Raw genomic sequence first — 15000 nt, 5'->3', positions numbered from 1 at the left:
ATAGGTATGTGCCGCTGTGAAGGGTATGGTTTTCAAGCAGTTTACTTTAGGATAGATTATATAAATCATAACCTTTCGGTCTAGAATAGGGTATCTTTTTTCACGAAACTGACCAGTCGGTTGAAGATTTTATCAAGACTAAGGAAACCAGAAATTCCCACTCAATAATATAAAAAAATCAAATCGGCAAAGTTTAAGTTTACCTAACTCAGCCTCAACAGTGTCAATAAATGGTTATCATGAAACACCTCTGGATATTATTAACTGTCAAGAATCGGAATTTAGACGGAAATCGGTGCGAGTTTACTCTAGTATAGGGTAGCAAAATTCAGCTGAACTAGCTCTGGTATAGGCTAAGCTATAAGGGTTCCAGGGTCCCAGCGGCACATCCCCACCCAGAATTGCCTAAAGTGCCCCCCCCCCCCCCCCCCCCCACCCCGGGGCATTCATTCATTTATTCTCTCGGCTACCGGTTTCTCAACTTGTTAGCATTGTTAAAGTCAACAATCCAAGGGGTTCTCGTCGATGACAATTTCAATCATAAAAATTGTGATTGGTTTTAATTTTAAAAAACTCATATTTTCCACTTCACTTGCCAAGTTCAATAAGTCTATCACATTCAAAGGTGTAATTTAAATCAACCAACAAACATTGTACAGACTCTTAAATTGGGGCTTTCTTTCTTTCCTTCTTTCTTTCTTTCTTTCTTTCTTTCTTTCTTTCTTTCTTTCTTTCTTTCTTTCCTTCTTTCTTTCTTTCTTTCAAAGCGCCATTAAACAATTTATACCTCCTTTGTCAGTCTTTTAATACAAATTCTCCCTCTCTTTCATAACTTGGCTCTTCTTCTTCTTTTCTCGGAAATGGTAATTTGTATGATTAATTGGTAAGAGGACTTTGTGTCGTCCAATTTAGTTTGGAATCATAGTTTACTCCTCAGTTACCAAATCGGACTCCAGCTGCACGGCTGCCGATTTTGTTATTGTCACTCGTATTATATAATTATTGCAGACCGAATTGAACTCACTCAGTCCTATCACCATTACTAATCGTAAGTTCCAGTGCCCGAAATCGGCGGTCGTCCAGTTCGTCGTCCATGACGACAGTAAAGTTTACTGGGAGACCAATTTTTAGTAAAATAAAGCATGGTTGCCCGAGGTAAAAACAACGGCACCTGGCCAAAAACAGAAAATGAATTAATCATGAGCAACACCTGACTTGATGTCCGATAGTACTGTGAAGTTGATAATACTTATTATTCTAATTGTCTCAGGAATATCATCCTGGTTTTAATTCTGGCCTGCTTTAAAGGATAAACCGATAGTGAATTCAACGTTATTAATACGCATTCTGTTTTGTTTATTCAATTCCGATCAATTTTATAACAACTAGTTACATAGGGCAATCTTTGTTTGTACTGCTTCGGCTTCAGTGGTACAATGCTATCGCTTTATAGACTTTCTTATTAGTCGGCTGAGAATAAAGTACTGAAATATAGCGATATTCAATGTTTGTAAACAATTCTGTCAATAGTCAAATTTTGCCAAACACAACAAAAGAATGCGTTGTTTCGGCAGCTAATTGATCTCTGGTTGGCACATTAATCTGACAATAGGAGACGTAACGGCGAGTATCGTTCAGCTATTGAAAGTGCATTGCAAAATGAGCTATTGGAACCAATATACCACACAATAAAAGCTAAAGGAAGACTATAGACCAGTTATTGACGCTGTGCCATCTTTGCCTGACACTATTTACTATTTAAAATGTTTGCTTGGCAACAGGATATTATTCCACGAGCGCGAGTTGGATATAAGACAGGCAAACAGTCAAAGAGGCGGGTGGTGAGTTGTTGGGTTATACCCAACACTGAGTGGGGAATGGAATAATTGTTTCATTAATTTTTAAATACGTCTTATTCGATGGCTTAAGATATAGTATGCGACATTAAGCAATTTACGCCTCCTTTGTCAGTCTTTTAATACAAATTCTCCCTCTCTTTCATAACTTGGCTCTTCTTCTTCTTTTCTCGGAAATGGTAATTTGTATGATTAATTGGTGAGAGGACTTTGTGTCGTCCAATTCAGTTTGGAATCATAGTTTACTCCTCAGTTACCAAATCGGACTCCAGCTGCACGGCTGCCGATTTTGTTATTGTCACTCGTATTATATAATTATTGCAGACCGAATTGAACTCACTCAGTCCTATCACCATTACTAATCGTAAGTTCCAGTGCCCGAAATCGGCGGTCGTCCAGTTCGTCGTCCATGACGACAGTAAAGTTTACTGGGAGACCAATTTTTAGTAAAATAAAGCATGGTTGCCCGAGGTAAAAACAACGGCACCTGGCCAAAAATAGAAAATGAATTAATCATGAGCAACACCTGACTTGATGTCCGATAGTACTGTGAAGTTGATAATACTGATTATTCTAATTGTTTCAGGAATATCATCCTGGTTTTAATTCTGGCCTGCTTTAAAAGATAAACCGATAGTGAATTCAACGTTATTAATACGCATTCTGTTTTGTTTATTCAATTCCGATCAATATTATAACAACTAGTTACATAGGGCAATCTTTGTTTATAATTACTAATCCCCATGAAATTCTATTGTTCTCTGTCTGCATTAAATCAACGATTGTAGTCTTTAATATGACAAAACAACTGTTTGAGGAAAACGGAGGCGGTCCTTTTTGTTAGCAGGGAAATTATCAGGGGTAATATAATTATCCATTAAGTATTGCTTCGGCTTCAGTGGTACAATGCTATCGCTTTATAGACTTTCTTATTAGTCGGCTGAGAATAAAGTACTGAAATATAGCGATATTCGATGTTTGTAAACAATTCTGTTAATAGTCAAATTTTGCCAAACACAACAAAGGAATGCGTTGTTTCGGCAGCTAATTGATCTCTGGTTGGCACATTAATCTGACAATAGGAGACGTAACGTCGAGTATCGCTCAGCTATTGAAAGTGCATTGCAAAATGAGCTATTGGAACCAATATACCACACAATAAAAGCTAAAGGAAGACTATAGACCAGTTATTGACGCTGTGCCATCTTTGCCTGACAATATTTACTATTTAAAATGTTTGCTTTGCAACAGGATATTATTCCACGAGCGCGAGTTGGATATAAGACAGGCAAACAGTCAAAGAGGCGGGTTGTGAGTTGTTGGGTTATATCCAACACTGAGTGGGGAATGGAATAATTGCTTCATTAATTTTTTAAAAATTCGATGGCTTAAGATATAGTATGCGTGGATATTTTGCGAGCTTTGGAGTATTTTTTTCCCTGGCAGCACAAAAAGCCAGCCAAATGTCCTTTATTTGATTGGATAAACGAAATGACGAGTTACATCTCCTACTATATATAACCTATTCAGCCATCAAGGTGATATTCATTCTTACGAGATGAGATCATCGCTAATATAAGAGGAGATTATTTTCTTAAACGTTCGAGAATACTAATATTCCGGCAAAAAAATCTTTCTTAAGAATTGGCGTTAAAATGTGGAATAACTTAATATCGTGAAGTGCGCTAGATGTCAAACTCCAACTATAATGTTCATGTATCCTCCTCCAAAGACTACATGCATCATTCTGAGGCTTTGCATCGTGTTGAAAACAATTACTTTCGTTGAAAAACTTCCGTTCCGCCCATATTTGCTCTGTTCTAAACCGTTCAAACGGGGAAACTATGCACAGTTTATTATCATCTCATATTTTGAGCGTTCTCTTGACCAAATATGGTAAAATGGCGTAATAGTGGAATAATTTCATTAAATTTCATTAATTAAAACTCTGAACTGTTTATAAAACAGCTTGCGCAAGACTTTCCCACTTAAGGTCACACCCGAGACTCGGTAAGCCAGTCAGTACACTAGCAATGGCGGGTAGCTATGCTGACAAAGAGGGCTTAAATATCTGAATAGCTATATATAGGGCTGACAGTCGCTGATATGGCAGCCTCACTATTGGTTAATATTCATTTGATACTTTTCTGCTTGAATGCTCTGATCAAAGTTGCTTTATTTCGAACGAGCGACGACTTTTGCGGACGTGTTTTTGAGGCCCAAGTCGGTAAGTCTTCCTACTGAGCTGTGGTTGAAGGTTATCACATTTTAATGTTAGAAGAAATCTAAGAACGTTAATAAAGTGTTTTGACGCGTAAAAAAGGATGTTTGGAATAGACTCTAAGCCTGAGGATATATTTTATATGTGAAACGCGAATAAGCCGATTATTGGTAATTTAACCTGGGGTGATAATAAATGAGGTTCGTCATTTTTTTGGACATAACCAACGTAAGCTAAAATGTGTGTTGGATTGCTACTGAATGCTTACGTAGTGCGTAGAGGCCATATCCTAATATTGCTGAATACAGTATGGTGTCCGTGGTCCGCGAGAAAAAAACGATAATCTTGAATATCTTACCTGAATCAAAATGTAAAGAACTGACAGTTTCCATGAAGATAGCTTTTTTGTTTCTTGCAATAATATTAAATTGTCAAGTTCCAAACTGAAATATTTCTCTTGTAATTTGAAAAAGGGTGAACATAATCGAGAGGCCTTCGTCCGCGAATCATGTAAGCAGCCCCAAAAAAAAAATACCTGTGAATAATTTCTGTAGGAATATGAAAATTTATGTATTCTATTTTATCCTTGATATATCCCAGGTACAGTCGTATTGGATGTCGTTGTGAGTATAGACTGATCAGCTTTTATTTTCATTTGCCCGTCTCCCATCACAAGCTCCATTTCATTATACGACCGTGTAGGTATTCTAGACATACAAAAGAAAGTAACCCGTTCGTAAACATGTACAAACACGATTCTGAAAATATTCAGTTAAAGCAAAGACCCTTTCCATTTATCGAAGGCTTTCTTTATCTGCTTTGCGAGATTTAAGTTATCTGGGGTCATAAGTGGTATAAGTCGGGGACCAAGGACCCCTATGCGAAAATTGTTGATATTTCTCAAGAGTAGATAAAACAAAAGTTTAAAACTCTGCACCAAATTCGTTCCCAACCCCAGAAATTAGTTTGTTAGTGTAAATCTGTTCTGCAAAACAACACGCGCGTACGTACGTGTTCTCGTTGTGTTTTATCTTCACGCAAGCCAAGTAAACATGTAAGTTACGGAACCGCCAAAGTAGAGACTTTCTAGAAAGACAAATTAACACACCTGTTAACAAACTTGAATTCCACACAAGCACCAATAGCAGGAAAGCCGAAATTTCGTCATGTGAAAGAAGAATAATCAAGAAATCATTGGACAGACTTGTAATAACAATTATTCTTTGAAATCGAGGTGAACAGTGGCAGAATATTTACCGAGCCGCGAAGAGGCGAGTTTAATATTCTGCCACTATTCACCAAGATTCAAAAGAATAATTGTTTAAGTATATACTCACGAAGTGATCTCAACAACAATTGCAGAAGAAAATCATCTAAAGTCGATTTAAGGAGGCTCGCAATACTTCCTCCTTTTGTCAAACAAATAAACATATTCTGTCCTTAGATACTGTAGACACGAGAAATCAATTTTTTCATTTAACTAAACATTTCCCTACAAGTTTTGCTACGTTTGCAATTTTTTAGCTCTATGTAATTTGCTGTCATTTGTCGTCGCTTAACAGTTGTACCGTGTAGTTTTATCGCGTTCGCGAGATATTTGTAAATTTGCCTAAATTCCGTATGCGGTAATTAGTTGGTATTTGTGTCCCTATCGCGTCTATCCAATGTACTTAAGTTCTGTTGCCTAATGATATGTAATTCCCTTAATTTGTTCATTTCTTCGCTTCATTAGGCAGTCGTCTTTCGTATGAAAGTATTGTATTTCCTTTTGTAAGTTAGTTGTTGTACCCGGAGTTGCCGAACAGATCTTGTAAGTAGTTTATTTCACTCGTGGTTTTTGGCGTTTCTGAAACTTTAAGTGTCTTGCTTGTAACTTTGTATTTTTATGTCTTGTTTTCTGCGGTACATGATCTTTAACTTAAGTACGAATTTTCTAGCTGTACAGGAGTTTAATTACAGATGCAGTTACGGTACTGATATCAAGACAAAATTTGGCGAGGGTATTAAGTACCCATCAAAGATTTCTCACATCACATTTTCCTACAAAATAACTTCACCGTGGCAACGATATAAGGCATTTCTTTGAGCCTTAAAATCAAGATATATGGTCTTTTTTATAAAAAGGGGACGGTGATTCTTCCCTTCAGCGTTACCAGATAATGTTAAAATTCAACAAAATCTGTAGGTCAGTTTTTCAGAAAAGTAAGTTCTTTTTTTAATGTCTCTAATTTTAATTCACCTTCATTATTGTTTAAATTTGAAAGACAAACTAATTAATCTAAGCTAACATGCAAAACATGACAAAATTCAACGTTCGAAAGCAGAGATATAAGAGAGTAAAGTTGCAAAATCTGGAAAAATGAGGGGGGGTTACAAGATCGTCATTGGTTTGTTGTAAAATGACCAGTCTTGTTTCTTTGCAGCCATGTGGAACTTTTTAAGATATTTTTTTAATTCGTCGATTTCAGGAACAAATTCGTTTTGCTGGGCCACCAGCCCTACAAAGTAGAATTACTTCGAGTGAAGCAAATTGTTGGCGTGAAGACTGTTTAATTTTCAGCAATAATTATTTGGAAAAACGAAGTCAAACACTGTTTGGCAAAAGTAACTCTTCTCTTACTGTTGAAAACTTTCAGGCCAAATTTTGTGGCCCTCTTTGTATTCTGTAGAACAGCACCATCTTGTTTTCTCAATATTTCCAATTCAGAAATGTTGGCGAGTTTACGCCAGCCATTTTGTTTTGCTTGGATCACGCATACGGAGTGAATAATGTGTGATCAAACAAAACAAATGGGCCATTGCAAGTATAAAAGCGTTCCGACTTTGGCCTATTGGCGGAAGTAAGCTGTTCAGCTTATGGTCTTTATCGGATGCGATACGATACGGAAAAGCTTGTCACATAATGATTCAATATGATCCACCATTGGTGCCCCGGGGGTGGGGGAAACTCTCATACAAAAAGGGAGGGATGGTCGTCGGAAACTTTAAATTAAACCCCTGAGGCAGACCAATCTGGGCGTGGCCCAGGTTTTTGTTTTTTTACCCCTAAAAGAGACCATATTAAAATGCAGATATGTATAAAAAAAATACAGTGCCTTTTAATGATGGCAAAGACATTATCATCTAATACTTTCACCTACGTGAAGAAATATCAAGTATAAAGACACAATTTTATGTTTATTCGCGCGCAAACCTAAAGGAGACATTCACGGCAATATATGATTGCGTTTTGCCCAGAACACACTAAGTGAGACCAAAATCGGAAATTTATACCACTAAGCGAGACGACGAGTATCCCTCCCTATATAATATGGGAGTCTCACCTTCCTCCCCCCCCCCCCCCCCCCCCAATTAAATCAGAATCAATTTGAAATTAAATCAAACAACTAAACTGATCAATCTTTCGTTGGAGACAGGAACTGTCGCGGATGTTCACAAGGAAGCGCTGTTGATCCCTTTATTGAAGAAGGTGGCATAGCACTTTCCTGGTTTAAATCTTACCTCACTAATAGAAAGCAGTTTGTGATGGTTCGGGAAGGAAAGTCCACTAGTGGAGATCTTTTTTGTGGTGTACCTCAAGGCTCAGTCTTAGGACCTGTTTTGTATTTACTGTACACGCAACCGTTTGGGGACATTTCACGGGGTGTGTTTTCACTTCTAAGCAGACAACACGCAAATTTATCTTTCATTTGAGTCATCTTCGACGGTTGACAAACTTTCTTTTTATTTTATTTTTATTTTTATTATTTTATTTTTTTCAGTATTTATTATTTTTTTTATAGACAAATTAATTATCAATGTTTTACAACAATGAACAACAACACATTAATTATTACGAAATTAAAGATTAAAGGGTAGATTTTTATGTTAAGATAAAACGCCTTACATTATAAATAACTAGAAAAAGAGAGACAAACAGACACAACCACAACAAACAGTAGAACAACAGGCGAGTAGGCTTATCGAGTTGGTATGAGCACCCATTTCTTTTTAAAATAGTCTTTCGTGTTTTTAATTTTCCTTTCTGTTTCGCACTTGAGAACAATTTTGTTCTTAAACCCAGTAATTTCTGGATTAATTTGGCTTCTTCTGCAGTCCCACAAAAACAATTTCCCAACGATAACAAAATAATTGAGTAAATTAAGTAAAGGGCATTGTTGCGATATTATTCCATATAAAACATTCTCCAAAGAGAGGTGTACCCGTTGATTGGATAAAAAATGCCAGTAAGACTCAAAATCAGTCCAGAAATGTCTGGAATGTGAACAGTGATAAAAAAAAAAGTGGCTTATAGTTTCTGACTGAGCCTTGCAAAAACTGCACAGATCATTTTGTCTAAGACCGATTTTGTGCAATTTTGTGTTAGTGTAGAGTATAGAGGTAAGACCTTTCTATTGAAAGGCCTTGACGTATGATTCGAGGGCAACACGGTGAGGTAAAATAAAAAAGTGTTTTATTTGATCAGAAGAAAAATTAAAATTTCTTTGCAGTGTATTGACTATATAGGGTGGCTGCGCTTTCTTTCCGACAAGAAGTGAGTAATAATCTTTTGATTTCTTTTCCAATACGTCAAAGACGTTGTATTCCGTCACAAACGTGAGGGCTGTTATAGACGGAGACTTATTGGTGCCTTTTAAATGGGGTGGTATAGAATGACGAAGGCCGGCCCACTGCAGAAAGTTAGTTTTCTTTATAGTTTTTGAGAATATGCTGTAAGATTGTCTGTTGTCAAGGTCCAGTAGAAGGTTATGTGTGTAAACAATTCTACAATCAAAGTAATTTTTGTAAAAAACTGGATTTTTATCTATAAGTATTTCTCTGTTATTCCAAATAATATTTTCCCAATCTTTTTCTGAAGCGAACGTTTCGCGGAATTCTGACCACCATGACAAAAGTTCATGGTAAAATTGGGAAGAAATTATATAATCTTTAATATCATAATTACAATTCATGAAGAACAGACCACCGAAGTGTTGTAATTTGTGTCCCAGATATCTCTTCCATATACCATCATTATTATTAAAAATTCTTCCTAGCCATGCTAACCTTAAAGACTTCACCATGCACTCTAGCTAGATAAATCATTTTTAGACCACCCTCCGAATATTCATTTATTGTTAACACTCGAGTTACCTTATCTGTGCCCTTGCATAGGAATTTGAATATCATTTGATTCAATTGTTTAACCACTTCCTTAGGTGTGGGTAACATAGAGCATACGAACAAAACCTTTGGACTAAGAAAAGATTTGATTATTGTAATATTACCATATATAGATAAATTCCTCGACGACCAAATGCTTATAAGTTTTTGAATGCTATCCAGTCTTTCAATAAAGTTTTTTTCCTTAGCCAGGTGCTGATCATAAGTACAGTGAACTCCCAATGCTTTAAAAGGTTCATCAGACCATTTGATGCCAAATGGCTTTTCCTTGTTGTTTTTGGATGATCCAATCCACATGCCTTCAGTTTTTGTATAATTAATTTTAAGACCAGAGCTGCTTTCAAAACTGTTTAGTAGGTCAAACAATATTTTTGCAGAATTAGTGTCAGAAAGAACAGCCGTAGCGTACTGTAAGAGTTTTGTTTATTCTTTCCCAATACTAATTCCTTTTATACCTGGGTTCTGTCGAATGGCAATTGCTAGCGTTTCTACTGCTACGATAAAAAGGTAGGGAGAGAGAGGGTCTCCTTGGCGAACACCGCGTTCAAGCGAAAATAAATTTGACGCCATACCGTTATTTATGATGCAGCTTTGTATATTCTTGTAAAACGTTTTCACCCAGTGAATAAAGTCTGGCCCAAAGTTAAATATCTCAAGGCACCGGTATAGGAAGTTCCATTCAACGCTATCAAAGGCTTTTTTGAAATCAATAAATACCAGTAGGCCTGGGATATTTTCCTCTGCAGTAAATTCCATTATATCATAAATTGATCTAATGGTTTCTCCTATAAAGCGATCCTTAACATATCCCGTTTGATCACAATGTATAATATCAGGTAATACATTTTTTATTCTTGTGGCAATTACTTTAGTCATTATTTTTGTGTCCACATTAACAAGGGAGATTGGACGCCAATTTTCAAGTAGCGAGCGATCTTTTCCTTTCTTTTCAATAAGGGTAATGACTGCTTGTTTTTGTGAGCAAGACATTTCGCCCTTATCAAAGCACTCATTTGCACACTTAATAAAACTATCACTAATTAAGAGCGACTTCCTCTAAATACTACGGATAGGTGTGCAAAATGCAAAAATCGAATTCCCTGAAACTTTTTCACAAGGAAGGCCTCTGGAAACTATTTAAGAAAATGTAACTTCTAGTTCGTTTGGATTTATATTTTTCAACTAAAGCGATTTTGTAATTTTCACCCTTGGGAAGCCCTCGAACTACTGAAAAATGTGCTTCGTATTTGCGACTCGTGTAAGGAAACTAGAACAAATATCAAAGCTATTTCTATATTACACAATTCAATGACCCTTCCTATACAATGTACCGTTTTTAGAATTGGAAAAGATTCAAACCTGAATTTTTTAAAAAATTTCAAATTTACCCTCCTAAACAGCATTATCAGAAAGCTCGATTTCGGCAAATTTCAACGGCAAAACTCCCAACCTGGTACATGGATTGCACTGTAAAAATGGTATTCTATAGAAAGAGTAAGGCTTCCACTATCGTTCTGTGAAATAAAATGTTTGGGCAACTCAAACTGCGAAATTTGACGAGCGAAAATATTTACGGTACTCGCTTGAAGTTTATGACCTTTGAACTTACAGTTGTCTTCATGAATACAAGAGCTAACCTAAACAACTGTTGAAATTTTAGCTTCAATGCGACGCTTTTCCCCATTTAAATGATTTGTAGTTATTCTTTATCTTCTGAGGGAAATTTTATCGAAAGTAACATTTTTTTAAGCTGAAAAGGAGTGCTAACTTGTACGTGCGTATTTGTTTACTGAAGCGGAAATTTGTGAATATTAAATTTATTCCATTTAAGTTCTTTTTCGTTTGCTGCAAGGCGTCTAGTGTTCCCATTAAAACAAAATGGTATTGCCAAGAAGAAGGTTTTCTTTACAGTCCACATGCATAGCTTGGTTTACTCATCAGCGTTACACCCGGTGTGATAGCGGTGAGATGGCGTGACGATAACAGTCCTCAAAATATATTTATTATATCTTTTGACATCATAATGTTTTGCGACCCTGTACTTGATAAAGACTCTTGTGAAATAGGTTTACAAAATTTTGAAACTCTCGTTACAGTGGCCACCTACAGTTATTCTCAAATCGTTGTTAAAATTGGATAACGTGGCAAAGATATTTGGAGGTCATTTTTACATGCCCCCTTCCCCCTCTCCCCCCGTCGGGCTTACATGCGACTCGAAATCCGTTTGGTTTTTTTTTTTTCGAAATCTTAATATCTCTTGTGAATGAAACCAAGGCAACGAAACAGGAAGAAAGTTTAACGTACCGGAGATTTGATCATAACAACTGAACTTTATCACAGGCCAAAATTGACTAAGAACATGATTGCGAGATATCTGGATGCTGAAGAGGAACAATACTTTGTACATTTATTTATTTATTTATTTATTTATTTATTTATTTATTTATTTAATCACTTTCACCAAAACAGAGAAACAGGCTGTGGTGGGGGTGGCACAACAGAGCGAGGCTCCAAATTATAGTGCGCCCTTTAACCCTCCCAACCATGATATAGCACAGAAGACAGACCACAACACCGGGAACTACATACCCTACCATTTGCGACAAGTATGTGGGTTCTTTTACGTCCCACAGGATTATGAACACTGAAGGGTTGTGAGACGGTACCTACGGTTTATCGTCCTTATCCGAGAAGAGTAGAGAGTCTAACCATATGCAGATGTAATTACAAAGGCAGCACTTTCTCCTCAGTTATTTAAAGACACTGAGTGTTAGTCCGGCCGGAGTTGAACTCACGACCTCCTGCGTGACAGCCCGGTGCTCAACCAACTGAGCCACCAGATATCTCGCAAACAAGTTAGCACTCCTTTTCAGCGTAAAAAATATTACTTTCGATAAATTGAAATTTGCCGAAATCGAGCTTTCTGATAATGCTGTTTAGGAGGGTAAATTTGAAATTTTTTTAAAAATTCAGGTTTGAATCTTTTCCAATTCTAAAAACGGTACTTTGTAAAGGAACGGTCATTGAATAATTTAATATCGAAATACCTTTGATATTTGTTTTAGTTTCCTTGGACGAGTCGCAAATACGAAGCACATTTTTCAGTGGTTCGAGGGTTTCCCAAGGGTGAAAATTACAAAATCGCTTTACTTGAAAAATATAAATCCAAACGAACTAGAATTTGCATTTTCTTAAATAGTTTCCCGAGGGCTTCCTTGTGAAAAAGTTTGAGTGAATTCGCTTTTTGCATTTTGCACACCTATCCGTAGTACTTACAGAAAGTCACTCTTAACACGGCTTAGTGAAGGTCAGCGGTGGTATTTAGAGGGTAGTAGCCAAAACGCGGGGCCGGGACCGGGGCCGGGGCCGGGGCCGGGGCCGGGCCGGGGCCGGGGCCGGGGCCGGGGCCGGGGCCGGGGCCGGGGCCGGGGTCGGGGTCGGGGTCGGGGTCGGGGTCGGGGTCGGGGTCGGGGTCGGGGTGTCTTTTTTTTTTTTTTCAAAATTTTTTCGTTTCAATTTATGGAATACACGCTAACTGCCAGACAGAGTCCCATCGTAATATTCACTTCGTTAAAAAAAAAACCATCAGAATCCCAGTTCCACGATGATCGTCACGCAGTCATGCAACGTTCTTTTTGCTTGTTTGTTCGTGTTGTTGTCAATGTTGTTGTCTGATTTACCACAAACGGTTTGTAGTAAAGTCAGTCGCACGGGAACTTGCTAGCCAATTCTATTCGGACTTCAAGGGATCGAATCCAATCTTACGAGAAAAAGCACAACCACACTTAGAACAATTTTGCGAAAACAAGCAACTGAGAACGGTTGCGTGACGACCATAGTGGAATTATGGCTGTTCTGCTTCGTTTAATTGTATTGCGGAGAAGTTTTGTACGAAGTAAACATTAAAATGTGGTTTTAAAAGGTGGAGCTGAGCGAGTCTTCAGTGTCTCTAGGCGATTCGCACCTACGTACGAGGCAGTACTTTAAGGCAAGATCACGCCACTGAGGATCCTGTAGATCTTCAGATTTTTATTCGTACAAGCTGCTCCATCAATATGTCGTTGAACTAGTCGACTGAAAGTTTGATTTCTTCTATTGATTGCCTTTAACGTTCTTAATCGGAGGAAAGTGAAAAAGTAATTTGAGCGTTTGCAGTTTCGATTTAAATATTTCTGAATTTCTAATTAGTTGTCACCAACTTGCTGTGGAAAATAAAATTGCAAATATAGTTCCATACAATAAAACAATTAAGCGACATAACTTAACGCGCGAATCACTTGGTTTAACGTATTAAATTTCAGTTGGAAATTCTTTTCGAAAAGCAAACGATGTCTCCTTCGAAGCTTCCGTACGTTCCTTATATCTTTTGGGTAATTTCCAACATAGATGAAGGAAAGATGCCGAACATTAGAAAATAACAGTACGGGAGAATAACTACAAAAATTGAAACGAAAAAATTTTGAAAAAAAAAAAGACACCCCGGCCCCGACCCCGACCCCGACCCCGACTCCGACCCCGACCCCGACCCCGACCCCGACCCCGACCCCGCCCCGGCCCCGGCCCCGACCCCGGCCCCGGCCCCGCGTTTTGGCTACTACCTATTTAGAGAGCAAATTTAAAGTTGGACAAGAAACAGGATTGCAACTTGATCCAGTGGATGTGTAGCCTGTTCCAGGCTCTCAGATAGTCTAGAAAACGAAAAGAACTGCGTGTGAAAAGCGGGTGGGGGCTTGGGTCGAGGCGAGGCGGGAGAGCCTGTAAGCATCTCTTTAAATTCTTCATTCCGGTATACCAGGTCCTGGTATACCCTCTGATTGGTCAATTTTGACAGTTTACATCAACACTTTTGTCATCATTTTGATTCACGCGCGGAGCACGAAAGAAAGAGGTCAACTCTGTCGCCGAGTGTCTTAAAGTATTCCCAAACGTACAAGCCTTCAGATTCGAGCAAAAGTTGTGTCTGTTCAACTTTAATAAGTTGTCAAAACGATCCGTTTGCAATGCTTTCAACTGGTTTTGGTAAAAGCATAAATTTTGAGTTACTGCCGCGCGTTGCGAAAGCGCTTCAATGTTGTGATACTGATACGACATCTCTCCACACCGCTTACAATACAGCATCACCGGGTACGATATATCGTTCGCATTTGACACAACTATTATGTCCCCTGCACGCCACAATTGTTAGCATTCAACGGCGCTCTCTGAAAACTCTGACGAACGAGACAAATACAATATTTTGTTATTCTTTCTTATGCAAATACTTGGCTGCGTATTCGAATTCACCAGCTAGGGTCAATTAAATTTCTGCCTTCATCGCCTTCGAAAAAAACCAAAAAAATTTGCCGAAAATAGGCTTGTATTTCCGTTGTATGTCCTAAAGCTTTAAAAGATCAAGCGATTTTCAGGAAGCGAAGGTGATGGCTGCGTGTCTGTATACTGCAAATGCAATTGAAGCCATCCACATGTAATATCAATCTTTCACATTCATTATCGGTTGTCCTGATGCATCAGAGCTGAAGTTTATTGATGAGACTATCTTATCATCTAGGCCAGAAACTTCAATGGTCGGGTTTCTGTTTTCCTTGGAAAAGTCAACAGAGCGTCGGGAACTCGCAGCTTTCGAACTGGTCGTGTCTTTTGGTCGAATTTGCTAAATCTCCCGTCGGTGATTTCCTTGACACTCGTTTCCCGGTTGCTTTGAAAATGCCTTCGTTCGCTTGTAAAGTTATTTTGCCTTAAATTCTGGCTAACGTAGAATTA

General features: G+C 38.0%; 1 protein-coding gene and 1 long non-coding RNA gene across 2 annotated transcripts in view; both read left to right on the top strand.

Annotated features, from left to right (window-relative positions):
- The window catches only part of LOC138022002 (collagen triple helix repeat-containing protein 1-like), a 198301-nt gene that overhangs the window by 136376 nt on the left and 46925 nt on the right, over positions 1-15000 (top strand). The gene's annotated exons all lie outside the window — the stretch shown is intronic.
- Positions 3893-15000, top strand: part of LOC138022005 (uncharacterized) — a 26223-nt gene continuing 15115 nt past the window's right edge. Inside the window, exon 1 of the long non-coding RNA XR_011126499.1 lies at positions 3893-4083. This is a non-coding gene — a long non-coding RNA (uncharacterized lncRNA). The remainder of the gene's footprint in view (positions 4084-15000) is intronic.

Source organism: Montipora capricornis, chromosome 10, assembly GCF_036669925.1.
Source record: "Montipora capricornis isolate CH-2021 chromosome 10, ASM3666992v2, whole genome shotgun sequence".
Classification (NCBI taxonomy): Eukaryota; Metazoa; Cnidaria; class Anthozoa; order Scleractinia; family Acroporidae; genus Montipora; species Montipora capricornis.
This window is presented reverse-complemented; position numbering and strand designations above follow the sequence as displayed.